The sequence below is a fragment of the Equus caballus genome, chromosome 8 (assembly GCF_041296265.1).
Source record: "Equus caballus isolate H_3958 breed thoroughbred chromosome 8, TB-T2T, whole genome shotgun sequence".
In the NCBI taxonomy this organism is placed as follows: Eukaryota; Metazoa; Chordata; class Mammalia; order Perissodactyla; family Equidae; genus Equus; species Equus caballus.
The window spans coordinates 68,362,805-68,381,892 of NC_091691.1; the positions used below are offsets into that span (position 1 = coordinate 68,362,805).

General features: G+C 34.3%; 1 long non-coding RNA gene across 2 annotated transcripts in view; it reads left to right on the top strand.

Annotated features, from left to right (window-relative positions):
- The first annotated feature begins 1,564 nt into the window (after positions 1 to 1,564).
- The window catches only part of LOC106780925 (uncharacterized), a 60,671-nt gene continuing 43,147 nt past the window's right edge, over positions 1,565 to 19,088 (top strand). For both annotated transcript variants that reach the window (XR_011441484.1, XR_001377344.3), the window contains exon 1: positions 1,565 to 1,687. This is a non-coding gene — a long non-coding RNA (uncharacterized lncRNA). The remainder of the gene's footprint in view (positions 1,688 to 19,088) is intronic.

The window sequence follows — 19,088 nt, forward strand, 5'->3', positions numbered from 1 at the left end:
TCTGTGTGGGTTCTACAGTATTTGAGCTTTTCTATCCCTGCCACCAACAATTTGGCAGGCATAGTTGGCAGAATGGTTCCCTTAGCTTCATTTCCATGACTAGCTGGAGGTTTTTGACATGAATCAATCTCATCAGTCCACTTATGAGGCCTATCCATATTTCAGTTCTTCACCCTTTGTTGGATGGAATTCCCTCAGGTGGTCTTGCACTGATCCATTTCTTCCATGACAATCCCATACTTGGAAGCTTTGCTCTACCCTGTGCTCTTTGACTGGACATTTTGTATTTTGATGCTTATTCATTGCACTTGATCAATGTTCATTGGTTTCTTACTGAGGATGATTCTTTTGCCCTTGATAATTACTCCATTTTCCTGAAACTCTTTCACTCCTTCAACTCAGTCCCCATTGTTGTGTGGCCATCTCCACATGGCTAAGAGTTCTGTCCCTCTCCTTTGGCTAACATTATTTAGCACAGTTCCATGAATACCTTGAACACTCATTATGTCCTTGGTGAGAAAATAAATGGAAGAAATTATCAGTTGCTGGGCATTCCATTAACAGAAACCATTTATTACATGGCACTTTGCACTCCTCCAGAAAATTATATTTAAAGTTCTTAGTGATATTTTGCCATTGAAATAGCAATATGTGATTTGGAATCTATAAAGAGAAGCAATTATTTTCAGAATAATTTTTATTATAGTCACTGTATACTAATTCTCAGTAAATTATTCCATGTATGTATTGTATGACAAACAACTTAATCTATATTTGTAGCTTACCTTAGATATTTTGAATCTCAAAAGTCTTTATATTACATCAAAAACACATTTATAAAATAAGGTAAGTATAGATCATGAGGAGGAAAAGTTAAATTATGGAATTCATTGAAATTGCAAAAGATACCATCCTCAAATTTTACACTGTATATTCCTTTATCATAGGCCTATATTAATATGCCCTTAATGTTTCCACATAGCGTCCAATTCAAGAGAACAAATCTTAAAAGGAAATAACAAGCATGGTTAAATTAATGAATACCATGATGCACATAGCTTATTAGTGGCTCCATTAGCGTGTTTACGTGACCTTGGTTGAATCATGTTTCCTCTGTACCTTTCAGTGTCCTAATTATCTTCTTTCTTCACATTGCCTCACATTCCCTCTTCATTTCTGTTTCCTCCTCTTCTCTCCTTTCATTTTTTAAATGAAAGATGCGTCCATAGCATTTATGTAAAGAGGAGAGCTTTGAAGTTCAACACAACAGTTATTTCATATAAACAAAAATGTAAGCAACTATAAGGACATGAGTAGCAAATAGAGTGATAAGAAAACATAAGTAAATTGGCCTAAATAGTATGATTTTGGGAATAATAACAAAGAGAAAATTTTATCCTGACTATAGAAAGAGCTCATTCCTTTGTGAGAATTTAAAATAGGCGAAGTGAAGGGAAGAATGTCTGCATGTATTCAAGTCGAGAAACAATGGGAGGTAAGATTTTGGAGTAAAGTTCCCTATTTAGAAGTTAATTGGCAGTGAGTCATCCTGCACAGTCACAATGAGCCTTTGTACTTACCAAGTGGCTTTTGTACAAAGATCTCACAAGGCAAAGAGATGCAAAGAACGCCCATTCTTATTTTAGATGGACGACAACTAAATCAGAAAGAAGAGGACAGAATAGAGGTAGGTTTTGAATACTTCATTATTATCTCTCAGTAACTTTTTTCTACATTAAAAAGATAAAGTGTATTTTACATAAAATTAAATGAACAGATTTGAAGTGCACAATTCAATGAGTTTTGAAAAATGATCGCATCCGTATCATCCTGACCCCAATCAAGAGACAGATTTTTTCAAGCCTAGAATGTTCTCTTGACTGGAAAGTCAATTTATTCTCCTCTTCCCAAGAGGCAACCACTACTCAGATTCCTCCTTCAATCACAGATTAGTGTAGTCTATTCTACAATTTTATATAAATAAAGTCATATACTATGTACATTCATGTTTCTGGCTTTTTCATTTATCATAATATTTTTTAATAATCTTTTTTTTTTACAACAGTGTCAGGTTTAAAGAAACATTGTTTAAGACAATATAGAGATTTCCCATATACCTCAAACTCACTTTCCTCTGTTATTAACTTTTCATATTACTATGGTGGATTTGTTATAATTAGAGAACCAACATTGATACGTTGTTATTAAGTAAAGTCCATTCTTTATTCAGATTTCCTTAGTTTTTACCTAATGTCCTTTTGCTGTTCTAGGATCCTATCCATTAAATTTAGTCATCATGTCTTCTTAGGCTTCTTGGTTATGACAGTTTCTCAGGACTTTCCTGTTTTTGATGACTTTGACATTTTTGAGGATTAGTGGTAAGATATTTTGTAGAATGTTTCTCAACTGGAGTTTGTCTGATATTTTTCTCATAATTAGACTAGAGGTATGAGTTTTGAGGAGGAATGCCACAGAGGTAAAGTACCATTTTCAGGATATCCTATCCGGGGAACTATCAGTTGACTTATCATTGTTGATAGCCTGTCTCAAGTGATGTTTGCTAGGTTTCTCTGCCATAAATTTACCCTTTCTCCCTCTTCAGCATAACAATTTGAAGTTCCTTCATTTTGTTGCATGTACCAGTAGTTTGTTCCTTTGTATTACAGAGTAATATTCCATTATGTGATTATACTGTAATTTAGTTAGTCATTCTATAGTCAATGAATATTTGTGTTTTCCAGTTGGGAGTGGTTATAAACAAGGATGCTATGAACATTCTTGTACACATCTTTTTGTACATGTATTTTTATTTCTCTTAGGTAAATGACTAAAAGTGAAATGGTTGGATCATAAACTTAATGTGTATCTAACTTCATAGGAAAACACCTGACCAATTCACAAAATGGTTGTACCATTTTACACTCTCATGAGCCAAATATGAAAATTTCAATCGGTTCATGTCTTCACTAACTCTTAGTATTGTGAGTCATTTAAATTTTAGCCATTGTAGTGGATACATTATGGTATCTAGTTGTGGTTTAATTTTTATTTCTTTTATGGCTAATGTCATTGAGAATATTTTTATGTAATTTTTGGATGTTTATAGTTCTTCCATTTTAACTGCTTAATTACCATGACACTGCTTTTTCTCCTCTGCATTGGATTTCGTTGACATTCATGTCACATCACTTGATTGCCTAAGAATAGATCAATTTTTGTACTCTTCATTTTATTCCATTGATTTATTTGAGTATCAAGCCAATACCACACTGTCTTGATTACCATTACTTTCCAATAAGTCCTTGAATCAGGTAACAGAAATTTATCATATTTGTTTTTTTTAAGATTGTTTTCATTCCTGTCATTTCTTCACACTTCCATCTATGTTTTAGGATCTACTTGCTAATTTCTACAAAAAGTGTGCTGAGACTTTGATTGGAATTTCATTGAATCTATTGATGAATTTGGTTAGAATCAGTATTATAGAAAAATTGAGTTTTCAAAACAGTAACAGGATATACCTATACATTTGCTTAAGTATTATTTAATTTCATTTCTTTCAAGAATGATTTATAGTTTTTATTATAAAGGTTGTACACATATTTTGTTTACATAAGTCCTAAGTTTTTCAAGTTTTCATAGATTTTTTAAAAATTATTTTCCTTTTTTTGCTGCTAATATGTAGAAATACAATTGGTTTTTGTATATTCCTATTTCTTCCTGAAACATTGTTAGATTGGTAGAATATGTATGATTTTTAAACTAAACAATCATCATCTCTGTTGATAGCTTTACTTCTTATAAACCCCTCTCTCTTATTTTACTGATTAGGACCTCTATTGTCATGCTAAATAGAGGTATGAAAGGGATATCTTTGCCTTTTTCCAAATATTAGGGGAAATGTATACATGTTTTCACCATTAAGTATTATGCTAGGTGTAAGTTATTTGCAAATGTTCTTGATCAGATTCTTGAATTTTCTTCTATTCCTAGCTGGATGAGAATTTTCATCATGAATGTGTTAAATTTTGCCAAATAATTTTCTACCTATATTGAGATGATCAAATAAATTTTCTAATTTATTTTGTTAATGTATTTGATTACATTGATTGATTTTCAAGTATTAAATCAACTTTAAATTCTTTTGAGAAATTTTACCTGATCATGAGTTACTCTCTTCATATGTTATTTCATTCTATTTTCTAATATTTAAGAAAATATAAGCTTATATGCCATTTTTGGTATGTATTTTTCTTGTAGTGGTTTTGTCTGATTATGGTTTCAAGGTTGTGCTGGTCTCAAAAAAAAATTAGCATGAAAAATTTCCTCTTCCTCTTTTTTTCTGAAAGTCTGGGTGTAAAATCATAAAAAAATTTCCATGAAGAAAAACCAGGACCACAATGGCTTGTCTGTTGAAATTTAGCATGTATCTAAAAAGGAAATAGTATGATTTTTACACTCAGACTTTCAGAAAAAAAGAGGAAGAAGAAATTTTTCCTACTAATTTGGAGATACAAGTTTTATTCTAAGCACTCTTTTAACTGCATCACACAAACTTTGGTATTTTATCTTCATTCATTTTAATATTATTATTATTTCAAAATGTTTTTTAATTTCTTTTTTAACTTAGACTTTTCAAAATTTTCAAACATTAGGGATTCTCTAAGCACTTTTTTAGTCATTTCTAATATATTTGTATTTGGGTCAGAACACAATTTGTATATTTTAAAGTTTTGATAATTGTTCTTTTGGCCAAGAACATGGTATATCTTGAAGAAAAATCCATATATGATGTGTCTTAAACAATCCAGGCAATAAGTCAAACTTTTATGAAATCTGAATTCTATTAAGAGCCATATAAACAAGTCAGCCATCTCATATTATTGTCATGTGCTATCCTTCTTGTATTTTAAGAAGATTATCTTACTTTGAGTCAAGAACTTTAGTGCAAGTAGTTTATTTAGGAGATGATCCAGAGAGTAGGAGTCAGGGATCAGGGGCTATTAATCAAGGAAAGTGGGAAAGCCAATCTAAGTGTGTGCCTTTGAGATGATTACTGTGGACCACAGAGGTTGGGACCACCTGTACAACATATAGAATGTTGCCCAAACTTTCACTTCCTGAAGGCTGGAGGTGAAAACTTTTGCGTACTTACTGGTTGAGGACTACCCTGGGAGAAATATCCTTGCACTTCCGAGCTGTACTAGTGCACAGAACAAGCAGGTTCCCATTTCACAGGGCAAACCTTGAGGCAGAGAGCTCCCTTGGGTCTAAATATTTATAGCAGGATGTGAATTTAAGCTGACACAGCTACAACTGAATTCAGAGGGGCAGTAGCATATCTAATTCCAGGTCACCATAAAATTTTGATTCAACAGCTTGGGAAAAATCAATTGTTAAAAATACATAAAGACAAATGATTAAGAAAACCAGTATTAGATTATCCTCAACCAATAAAATTAGAAAGGTTATACAAGAACCTGCGACTAGAATAAGAAAGAAAACCATGGGGGGAGAGATCTTGCTAGTAAGTAGAAGACATTGCACCTCCGGCTGTGAGGAAATTCACCCTGCACCAGGACTAGTTGAACTCAGTAAATTCAAACTTTGGAAAACGCAATAGGAAGCTTAGGAGGTGAGAGTCTGGAATGGGATCAGCGTGAACAGTTAAAAAAAAAAAGATAAGCAAGAAAAAGCAAAACATGCAATGGTGAGGAAACTGAAGAATTCACGTGCAAACAGTCAAGACCTTCATCATAGGAGTTTTGACATCTCAAAGAGAAAAGGAAATAGTTAGGAAATGTAATGAAAAGACACTAGGAGAGAGAAAGGAGACTAAAAACAAGAGAGAACTAAGGTAGCCCATTCCAGAGCAAAGCTAAATAGAAGTGTGTTGTTACGTATGTTGTTATTCAAATTAGGGATTGTTGCCAAATGTATGCCAGAGTATACTATATAGGTTTCAATGAATCACTGATTTCCTCATATAGATTTGAGATGTGAGAAAGCATTTAGATATATCACAACATTTTTCTTTGTGTATTGAGCACAAAAGTATTCTATAAGTCTCTCACATACTTAATAAGATCTTTATGAATGCTAGGATATTTAGAATATACAATATGTTGACCATATGTCATTAACAACCAATGGCATATATACATATACACATAATATATACAGCTATGTACTTTGTGTTATACTGAATTTAAATGCTGTTTAGTTTAGAGACCAAAAAGCTAAAATAGTTTAAATTCTCTTTGGAACTAGACATTTCCTAAAATACATACAAATAATTTAATTATTAAATTTTAAAAGATAATGTTCACCATTACACCCAGCTACTAAGTAATGTTTTATATTGATGATGAAACAAGTAAATTGTAAATAGATGTGGTTTTACTTTTTGTGTATGACTGGAATATGTAAATTAAACATTCTACAATGGAAGTGGTCCTAAATTCTTGTTAAATCGCCGTTAATATTGATTCTGTGAACCAGTTCTCTGACTACAGTTGGATATTAACTGAAGATTGAATATGAATCCTTGCACTGACACCATGAACACACACACTCCATTTGCATATGGTTTGAATCATAGCCACTTGTCCATACACATTACAACTTTATGTAGTCTGATTATATTCTCAGGTAAATATTTTAACCAGAAAACATTCATATAATAAAGTATACCCCTTTGACTCTAAACATAAAAACAACTTTAATAGAGGGAAAAAAAGTGGTATCCTTGGGTAATTTAGCTATTTCTTTGTCCTAATTTCCAGTGAGTGCCAACACTCAGAAAAATGAACAATTCTCAATTTAACCCTTATGGAGGGTAAAACCATTGTTACATTTCACTGCCCTCTACAGGATGGAAATATAAGTGGTTTGAGAGGAACTTCCCTTCTACATAATTTAAAAATGAACCCTTAAGCAGGGATCCAGAATTTAAAACAATAGTGGCACAGCAAAGGAGGGTGGGGGATGTAAATTGAGTTTTCTGTAAAATTAACGAATTTGTGAAGACATACCGTACCCAGCAAGATTTTCCCAAACTGAAAGTAAATAGCAATAAAAATGCCACAGTATGATAAGGTGGCAATAACACATGAGAGATTTTATGAATCGTTCAAAAGAGAAGAAAAAGAGAGAGAGAAAATAGGAGAAAGGGAGGGAAAATGTCATTGAAATAAGTGGCTGTTATTGTTTGATCTCAATCTTTCTCTCTTTCTGTTTGTTTAATTTGATTGCTAAAATGAAAAGTGTCTGCAAAATGATGGATTAATTAGAAGAATATGCAGTTGTTTTTTTTCTTTAAAAAAAAAACTTTTATTCTTCTAAGATCCCAACCAAAGCCGTCACTCCCCACAGTAGTGCGTTTTGAAAGTCATTTACATAATAGCTAACAAAAATGTACTCAGCAAACACCGGGCTTTCTAAACACAGGAGATAATTATGTTGGAAGAATGATGTTCCATTGCCATCTCCATTTTCAAGATACATTTATTCTCCCCGTACACAGCATAGAACAACCAAACACATATTAACATATATTGCGTAGGTGTGCGCCATTAGAGTGACAAGGTACTGCGAGTTGGGGCTGATGGGGGCTAAGGCGATCAAAAACGAGGAGGGAAGGAAATACTGCATTCTATTCCTGGCATATATATACCACCTGAATGGTATTTTTCATTATCTCCTGCACTGGGAACATTCTATTATTCCACTGGGAAGTCATAGCAGAAGAGATATAATTATCAGCAGAGTAATGGGGATGCTCTTGCTAATGGCCAGCTATTCAAATATCTCAATATAATCGTCTTGCCCAATCTCTCCCCATTGCATACTCTTCTGGAGAAACTCATCATTTTTTCCACTTACTCCAGCATAATGAATTCATTTTGCATTTTCTTTGTGCGAAATTAAGAGGAATTGCAATATAATGTGTTGACATTTGAAATTCTGCACAGAAAAGTTTAGGCTGGCAATTTAGTTTAATCGCAAGCTAGCAGGGAGAAGCTGCTTATTAAATTAGTTCCCTGTGTACAGAATGTGTATTTTCTTTGTAAACCTTTGCCTTTGAACCTGAATTTGAATTTTTTTCCTTCTTTATAAATTCCAGTTTCCTCAAAAGAAAAAATAATGTGTCCCAAACTGAAGCACTGTGTTCTTTGAGCTTTTTATTTTAAAGTCAAAATTCTTGCACCAAAGATGAGCATTGAGTGTGAGGCCCTTTGGAAACCGAAAAAATAAAATAAATGAGAAGTTGCCTTTAAGAAAAGTCATCAAAGTGTTTTCTTTCTCTGCGACATTAAACCACTCATTTTGGCCACTCTCAGGAAAGATTCTTTCTCCTTATTAGATTGAAGCTATTCTTCTATGTATTTGCTCAAATCTAAGTTTGGGCAACCATTTTCATATTTTCTGCCTCTTATTTTTCTGTTTAGAATTTCAACTCATTTTCTCTAATAAGACTTGTAAACTGCTAATAAAACAGCCTTTCCACTTTCTCTCGGGAATGCCAGCTATCTGGACAGGTGATAACATGAACAAGTTATAAAAAACTGCTATCGGAATCATTGAATTGGAAGATAGTTTAGCTTTCCTCTCATCCCATCCTAGAAGCTCAGCTAAGTTCTAATATTTATGGGATGGCAGGCAAGGCTAAGTGTGAAACCCATGTCATCAGTTGACAGGGATCAAGAAGATGAAGAAAAGGGTGCCTCATTTTGATTACCTTCCTATCAGGTCTCACAGTCTTGCTCTGATTTGCTTCCTCTAAAGTATTTTTATATCCAAACAAATACTGTGTTAACATAGCACTCTAAAACTTTTTGAAGAAGACACATCTGGGAAAATAAATTTAAAGGGAGTACTCATTTAATTTTCTCCAGTCCTTTCTAAACAGGACACAGATTAGAACTGCTGCATCTCTCTGTGAGTTCATTGGAGGCTTCCGGGACGATGGATAAGAGAGAGACACCATGGCCTCCGCTGCAGCAAGGGCAATAAAAGTCAACCTGAGAAACTAACATGCAACCAACAGAATTACTCTGAAGTCTGTGAGAGCCAAAGTTCCACCACACTCTGGATCTGCCACCATCCAATTCACCCCTACTCTTCATCTTATGGGAGATACGTGGGGATTCCCTCCACATCTTGAACAACCCTTGCTAAGGTTATACCTAGCTAATCCATGTTCCTCTTTAAAATTAGTCTCTCACTTCAATTATAATTCTCTTCCAATCTTTTTACATTTATTTTTTTTTGAATGTCATTCTTCTTTTCTTCTCACTCTGCCTATTATCATCAATAATACAATCCACTGCTATTATTTCAACTGTCAAATAGCTCTGCGGCTATAACTATTGTAATATGAGACTTGTCACTTTGTTTGGAAGATGATCTTTTGGTCTAAAATGTGAAGTTTGCTTCAAGAAAGATGGATATATCTTTTATAGTGAAAACCTTACATAAAAAGATAGTGTCTCAATTTATGTTTGGATATCTTCCATAAGCTAAAGGGAACTGAAAAGGAAGTGAAAGAAAGGCAGCCCACCACAACTCCCAGGGTGTGACAGTGAAATTGCTCTATATGTGTGTTATTAAACTGATTGCGATGCATTGGGGTTTTCAGATTCCAATCCACAACCTATTTTTCACTACTCACAGAGAAGCTAAAGGGAGTAGGGGATATGTGAGTGGCTGCAAATATATATGTTTAAAGCATGCTAATCAGAAAAGAAGCTCTGGTTAATAGGCTGAAAGATGGTCTGTTATTATAGCAAGAACGCTTGATCACAAGTCAGCAGCCTGAGTTCTGTTCTTAAATCTAGTCTTTGCTAACTAGCTATGTGACCTTTGGGCTATGAATCATAAAGCCTCCAATTCACCCATAAAGTGATTTTGTGCAATACCGCTTCCAATTTGAAGCAACTCTAATTATATTATTTGGACTTAAAATATGATTCTGAAAACCAGGCCATTAATAGATGCTACACATAAATTATTATCCATAATAGTTTCATTGTAAATGATGCATTTTAAAGAAGTTTCTGATATCAGGCAAAGAGGAGGTGATATGACTACTTTAGAGGAGGTTCAGTGAAGAAATATGGCAAATAGGTTCAAGCAATCCATCATTAGGGATTCAGTGAATGTCTGCTGCCTTAAACATTATAAAAGATAAAAAACATTTCAAAATATTTGAATTGGTCTCTTTCTGTAGCAGCTTCCTCTTTAGGGGGAGGGTGAATTATAATCCTTTACAAAAATATGAAGCAATGGACTGGCAAAGAGTGTACTTCTATGAAGAAGTGCCAGAGGCTTTCAGATAATGACATAAATAAAACAGTGTTTGGGAACAATTGCGGTCTGATAAAAGTTTTAGAATGATTGGTGCGACTAAAATGAATATAAAACAGGGGAATGCTCAATTCAGGCAGGGAGGAGAGACAGGGCACTCTGTTCTAGACTTCTCTAAGAGGTTATAGGCAGGTTCTCTACTGCTGTGTTCAGTGACAATGGATAATGCGAAGAACAAACTCTAGACACAACTGGGAACTTCAAATGGTTCCAACATATTTTGGAAGACGTGATGACAATAAATACCAAAAGGCTCTAAATTAATAGTTCACCAGAACAGAGGATCTATTAAGATACGCAAACCAGTAGATTTTTCTTTTCCTAAAGACTTTACTATGGAGTTACTCTTTGGTATGATATAGAATGTACTTCCTTTTATTTACAGATATGGGAACCTGACCAGGGCAATTACAGAGAAATATAGAGATTGCAGTCCCTTATAACTTCCCAGTTGCACTATAATAATTTCATTATGTATTCAATTTTACCAACTTTTCCTCCTAGCATGAAAACATGGGTTGATGCTATTTTAAATAGGTGAAGCTGGAAAAAGATAACAAACTGTTTTATCCAAATCTTTAAATTTTTAACAAAAAAATAAATAGGTGAATAAACCATGTGTGGAGAGACAAAGCAGGAGGAAGTTTCCACAGAATTTTCTGTGTTCCTTTAGGATTCTCAGAAAATGATTTACAGCAGTTGTCTTCAAACGATTTTGCTCATGTACTACTAAAAGACTTCTGATAAACGATTTACTTTCTCACAAACTTTTAAGTTGACGTTAAAAGTTTTCATCATAAGCTTATACTTATGGCACAGGTACAAAATAAGTGCATCGTAAATGTTGATGTTTAAATATAAATGGTTTAGTCATTCTACTAAAGTATCTCATGGAATCTAAATACTATGGTTTGAAAGCTGCCATTCCTATGGTGTTAGATGATGTGAATTTCCTTTGCGATAGTAACCTTTTCAGTTTCTTTTTTCACTTGAACTTCTATTTTCATTCTACAGCCCCCATAGAATTTTATCCCTTAATATACTTTTATGCTTGAAAGTACTTTATTGATTATCCTATCATCTTTCTCTGCAACAAAATTATGCATGTAAAATGTAATTTAATATTTTATTTCCCTGACTATGAAACTCTAAGTATTAAAAATTTCTTCTCAATTGAGTTATTACTATAATTATTGCTAATACACAATTGATCAAAATAATATAAATAGATCACAAATTTTGATAAATAATATTAAACATAAACTGCAAAAGTTCATTGGAAATGCATCTCTTAATGAGATAGATGGATCTGGGGTTTTTTTTTCCCCATTAGCTCATGAATTCATGGAAGAATATTACTCATTGCTACCATCAATTTCCCTTATTACTATCATTATGAATAGTGTGGGTACCATTTAACCTAATGGGCAACCTAAGCATACGTATATAAACACATGTATATATATACTTACATGTATAGAACAATCAATTGCAAAACAATAAGTCCAATTATAACCATCCTTTTGTTAGAAAAATATTAACTTTATTTTTAAACCTAAATAAAAGTATTCATACATATCTCAACCTCACAATATCTCACTCTGAATTTTCATTGAGATAGAGAAATTAATGGATGATAGGTAGGTAGAAAGATAGATAAGCAGATAAATAGACAACTAGATGGATAGAAAAGAAAATCACAAAGTCTTGATATCATTTTTGATTTGGATGATATAAGGCACCATTGCATTCAATTCTTCTTCACTTAATTCTCTTTGCTTTGCTCTCAAAGGACCCTCCTTTATCAACAATGTGCTCTTTTAGAGTAGTTGCGAGACGGAAGAGTCAAGGTCATTAAATGAAAATTGTCATTACACCCCCATCCTACAATATGTCAGAATTTAGAACATCTCAACTTAAGCAGAAATATCACCATTTCCAATCTCACACTCTGTTCTTAACAGAAATATGTACAAGGTAAGGATAACAAGAAAAGTCTATTCTTGTCTTTAGGGATGACAATATTTTGAATTATCGCTAGAAGTTTTTAAATCCTGTGTGATGAGCCATGGAAAGGTATTGGATTCTGATGGGAGAAAAACAGTTGGCAAACAAGAGAATTGGCCTCAGATACTTTCTTGGGAAGATTAATTTTAGACTAAAGAACACATATATAAAGTTGAAGATCTAGAAACTTTTTCCCTGAAATTATTGGTGCCCAATTATCTCTAGGAAAGACCTTATGTATTCCCACAAAAGTATTCTCCAGTATGAAATCTGCTCCAGTAAAGAAGACTCCAAGCCCCCTCCAAAGAATAGGTTCTACTTTGATAAGTCTTTTTGCCTCATCTCAGCATGAGTGCATCTCTCATTACCAACCCCAACAAGGTGCCTTGTACTCTAAATCTATTGTATAATTTAATCCTTCCAATTCTTCCAGATCTTTGAATTGGGATTATCATTTACAATTTATAGCTACGTAAAATTGGGGCTCAAAGAGGTTAAGTTGTTCATTATTTCATTAAAACGAAAAAGCAAGTGTGGAATGCAACCAAATGTGCCTAACGCCAACAATATGCACCCCAAGTCCGCTACCATTTTAAACATTGAAGAAGGCTATGCTTTTTAATTTTTGAGGAATCTACAGCTCTAACACACTAAGACCCTAAGATAGCAGCTTGGACAGAGCTCTTAAAGACACTGAAATTTCAGCCTGAAAATAAAGCCAATATTTGACCCTATTTGAAAATGTTAGCTCATCTTTTTGAAGCTTCTTACTCACCTTGGCCATCAAATTTTGAGTAGAATTGACATTTTTTACTTTAGGAAGTCAAAAAAAAAAATCACAATGTTCCCAGATTTCTTCCACCTGGTTCTTTCCACTTATGATAGTCCAGAAAATATTTTTCAAGTGGAATTTTAAGATTTATCAACATATAATTCCCATGGCTGATGATTTCTTAGAATAGTAAAGATCTTGCTGCTGGAAAATCCTCCCAGTTGTGTACAGGTGTGTGTGAGTATAAGTGTGTTGATGAAATTTGGGAAGTGAGGTAGGGAAGAAAACATTTGCCTTTTTTTTTGTCCTCTCATCTAAAAAATATATTTTGCCTTGAGAGATTCTCATAATGGAGCAGTCACTTCTGTGCTCTGCTCTTTTTAGAAAGAATGACACACTAATTTTCACTTCAAAGCCTGATAGTTTGTAAACTTGTCTTACACCATTAATTTTGGGAGCCATCTCCCAATGTTTTTCAGGGAGAAATTAACAGTCAACTGTATTCGGTTTATGAAAATAGAAAAAACACTCCCAAAAAATACAAAAGAAAAAGAAAGAATAATGGTCCTGTAAGTGGTTAAAAATCAAAATTCTCAATTCTAGTGCATTACATGTCAGTAAAAAGTAAAACAACAACAGTGCCCAACCTAGTGAAAAACAGGAAAATATACCATAGAGTTAAAAAAACCTTTGTGTTTTCTTAGACAGACACTATCAACATCCAGTTGGCACACAGAAGGTGAAATTGTTCCAAACACGCACATACACACATACACACACACACACACACACACAGTGGATGCCTACTGTTTTGTTCCAGAATTGAAAGCAGCCTGAACTTTCAAAGGCTATTTTTAACAAATTCTATTTAAAGTTTTGGCAGAGTTATAAACTTAATATATGTCATTTTCTAAGGGTGATTAGGCTCACAGGTGAGGTGATGGACTATAATTAGTTTTTGGGTGGTGAACATGATGTAATCTACACAGAATTCAAAATATATTATGATGTACATCCGAAAGCTATATAATGTTATAATCCAATGTTACTGCAATTATAAAAAAAAATTTTAAAAAACCCACACTTAAAGAGATGATGAATAAAAAACAAATCTTATATAAAAACCTCTTTGCTGCTGTTTTCTGACATTCTTTACAATTTCTTCTTTATGCTATCCTAAGTGTGTTGCTCCGCAGCTGAAACCAGTACTGGGCTTCCAACACAGGTCAAGCAGGAAATTACTTGGGTATTCAAGACACACCTACCCCCAACTTCTGTTCTTTTCTCCCACAGCCTTCTCTAAATCTTAGAGACAGAAGGGCCCTCTCCTTCCTCCTCATACCCTAACTGGCTCCTTCTATGTGTCATGACTTGACTCTTGTTTTATATGGAATATGCTGTGTAAAACCCAAAGGAGTCCTATGAAGTAGGTACTAGGAAGAAATAGGCTAGAGATGTAAAGTATATTATACGTGATCATATCATTTAGACATTTTGGAGGCATGATTTAACTCCACAAGTTTCAGACCACAAAGGTTGTGCCCCATCCATTGTATGATACTGCTTCTCAAATTGATGATTAGGGAACCATAAGATCATTGAATTAGGGATTTGAATGTGTTAATTCTATTTTCAGCTCTGTTGCTACCTTTGGTCTTGGTGAAATTAATATTGTGAGCCTCAAGATACTTACTTAAAAATCATGCCCAGTGATGTTTAAGTCCTCTTTTGTTTCTTGCTATTGCTGTCTTTACTACAACTCATGGAGCAGTAACCATTTACTTACATTGGCTAAAAGAGAGGCAATATGCACATTAATTTGTGAACAATATGTTTTTTTATCCCTGGTAACATTACTTTGAGGAATTATTGGTTTTAGAGATGATGAATCTGACACTATGTTACTTACATAAGTGGCATAACTCTGAGAATTAGAACTGGAATTCAACTGAGGCTTGTCTGACAAGAATAACCAGACTCCTACTCATAGCTTCCCTCTGCCCTGTTCTAAGATTCCTCCAGAAATGGGAGTTCTGAAAATGAAAAGGGATGAATATTCTGGAAGACCCATAGTGGAGTAGAAATTGAATGGTGGCCCAGTGATAAGTTGTCTCATTAGCAATGGTGAAGAGCATGGGGAAACCGGTTGGAGTAATGGGTTATTCTCAGGAACAAGCCCAACACATGTGAGAGTAAATTTAAGGAGTGTAGTGAATGGAGAAGAAAAACATAAACCAACCTAATTTAAAAATTCCTAATATAAAATCCTGCCACTACTTTTTGCTTCTCTTCCCTTATTCAGTGAACTTGTAACAAAGAATGTCACAGTATCCTTCCCCACACCGAAGATTATATGTACATTAGAAATTATAGCAAAAGTCTGTGCAATATTTATAGAACCAAGAGGTAACACTGAAATTCAGAGAGGAAAAAAAATACAACTAAAGAGCATGCTGCACAGGAATCAAATCTTGTGAATCACAGAGTCTAGTCTTGCTCAGAGAATGCTGTCTTCATGATCTGCAAGGTTTCAACAGAAAGAGAAAACTAAAAATAGAAAGTGTGGGTTAAATGAGTGGGATATATAGCTTTTTTAAAAAAAATAAGAAAGAAAACTACTTACAGCTTAAAGGTTTAGAAAACTCTGCTTCAAGATCTGAAAGAATAAATTACATCGAGCTGTTTTAGTGTTTAGTTCTTTATTTTGGGGGAGCGCGGTGTGAATTGATTTGGAGTGACCTGTATTTAAAAGTCTTGGCATTCTGGAAATGGAACAGTGCTATTGCACTTTCCTCCTCCTCTTCCACCTCCTCCTCCTCATCACAGTACAAAGAAGTAACTTTTATACAATCTGACTTCTCAACTCCTGTCTTCTTATTTTCTCAATACAACAGGACAGCCATCCATCCTGCTCTTGCTCCATATGACCTTCCTGCCATCCCTGGATTTCCTGTTTTTCTGGCTTTTTCTTCTTTACTCAGAACTTAAATTTATAGGGGCAGGGCTGGGGATGTGGAGGCAAAGGTTGAGAGAGAAGCCATTAAATCCTGCGGAGCCGTCAGTTGTTCACCGTGAATTTTTAGTTCATGCCTATAACATAATCCTGTAAGAACACAACTACCGTGACTCTGAAGTAGACATTGCAGTATTTGTTTATGCACACACACCCCCCAAAAAACTACCAGTGACAGAAGAAGACATTTTGTTCAATTCAAATTGAAGCAATATTCCATTGGATTGTGAAAAACCAGCTGCTGAATTCTAAGAACAGTGAATAGTAAGTAGGTTTGCCAGAAGAAGGAGAAGAAAAAGGAGGGAGGAGGAAGTTACATGCACACTTAGATACCCACTCAAAATTTCAGGCAGAGGGCCACACAGAGGAATTTAATGGAGCCAGCTCGTATCATTATCTGGTACAGTGTATTAAGCACTGATTCACGAAGTTGCAGTAGCAACATTCTAAAAATCTTTCCTTGAACAGGGTACCACATCATCATCCCATTTGGTTAACGACTTTGCCACATATTTCAGGAAGAAAAATAGAATTTTTGTAAATTACACTCATATTCTCATGAACACATCTATTCTCACAGCATGTGTATCCTTTCTCCTTTGGTTTTTACTTTGTTGCATTTGAGAAAGTGCCAATCCTGCAAAGACTATGCCCCTTTTATGTCCTACCTTGTAACCTCATACATATTTGTGCTCCTTTGCAAGATAAAATCTTTTCAGATGAAAAGCCAGGACTATTTCCTAACTTGACTTCATGTCTTTATTCTTGCTCCCCTCCAATCCATCCCCTGCAACCAGCAGAGAGAGTAGATGATTGAAAACATAATCCCACTCTGAATATCTTTTATCTATGCTCAAAATTAAATACAAACTGGTGAACATGACTTACATGACTCCTCATGTCACGATACCATCCAGCATCTGCAATTTTTTCTTATACCACTTCCTGCCTTGCCCACTCTGCTCTAGCTCTTCCTGGAAATCAGTCATTCCCTAGCTTCTTCTCAAAATCGTCAAGCTTTTTTCTGCCTCTGGGTTTTTTTCCCTTGCTGCTCTCTAGGATCTGCCATAGATCTTTGCATAACTGGCTTCTCTACATCCAAGCTTCGCTTGAATGTCATCTATTCAGAGAGATCTCTCTCTGCTGATCACCGAGTCTAAAGTAGTTCCCACTAGTTCGATGTTATTTCTTTATTGTATGTCACAGAGCTATGTTTCTCCTTTATAGTATTTCATGCAAATTATTTTGCTTTATTTTCTTTACTTGTTCATTGTATGACCCTTTCTCTGCACAATATTAGCTCTAAAATGGCAAAGACCACAACTGCCTGGTAGATTGCTGTTTCCTGGTCTACACACAATGTCTGACACTTGAAAGGTTCTCAATAAATACGGACTCAATAAATAAGTGAATACTTATTTGCTCCTAGGAGTTTATTTTATCACATAAATTCAAGTTTTATAATTATTGGCTAAATATGTCAGGTGTCATCATATTTTAAAGCTTCTGTTGAATTGTAGGAAAAAGAGAGGAGAATAATAAATCTGCATTTATCATAGGTATATTCAAAGAAATAGAGAAAGTCGGTAGAGGGATGAGTATATGAGACTAGAACATCAAGAGTAATGTTTTTTTTATTGTAGAAATACAGTTTTTAAAAAAATAATAGAACCATAAGTTTACTACCATTGGCAATTATCACTTAAACCTCAGGTCATTATCTGAGAGATGTGGAGGAGAATATGGGTATCCCTTTATAAACTGTCCCTATATCCTATAGAAACTTCTCATACTATGATTGTCAGTCATTTATTTCTACACTCCTTTTTGTCCAACCATTAAAAAAAGCTCAAAGACATAATGAAAATAGGATGAGAGGGGATTTTTAATAAGAGAATTGAATGGTTGTTATTCAAGTACTCTTTAGAGATTCAATTTCGAGAAATGAACAACTCAACTTGAAGAATTTGGCTAGGCGTGAGGACAAAAACAGATTTTGGGTGGCATACGAAAGTTGTGTATCATAGTTTAAACTTATCTAAACAAAGACAAGAAAGAAATTAATCAAGAGTAATTTACAGAAGTAAAATGGATATGTGCTCAACTTGTGTAAATGTAAGTTTTGTTTGATGGTACTGTCCATTAAAAAATAGAAATTGGAAATTTGAAATACTATATAATGACTTCTGTGGAATAGCCCTATTTTTATATAAAAATTTCAACCAGCTAGTTTTATTCAGAAGTTGAACTTTTCTACAGCTAATTTAAAGGAATCACTGATCTCCATGAATTGCTAAAGTGTTAGTACAGCTATTGTTAAAAATGGGTAAAAAGTCTTCAAACTCCAGAACTTGCTGTTTAAGCCTAATTCTAAGCTCTTTTAAAAGTGTTCTTTCTTCCCTCTAAGTTGAAACTTGAATGGAGGTGGGTGGAGAAAGACATGCCAGGAATTAAGATTCTGATTTTGCAAATTCCTTTAAGAATTGTGATTTGGTTCTTCAGAAAATGAGGTAATTTCTTTAAAATAAAAGTTATATGGCTGCAATTTGCATTCCATTAATCTGTCTTTAAAAGTTTCCTTTCTCTCCTCTTTCTAAACTGTCATATCACACTACCATGTTAGAAAAATGTTATTTCTTGCAAAGTATTGCAGAACTTTAGAATTAGAGGGGAAATTAGAGCTACTCTAGGCAAACACTCATTTTTGAAATGTGAATCCAGAGGCCAGAGAGTTTACAGGGACTGCAAGGACCTACCTCCATAAGGACAGGACCAGTTCTAATCAGGGATTATACCTGGACATGACCTCAGGGGCCATACAGGGAACCTTAATGAGTCCAGTGGTAAGGGTGTGAGACAATAGGCAGCATTGAGCATTGGAGCCAACAAATGTGCACGCCCATATCTATGAGCTGACCACTGAGAAAA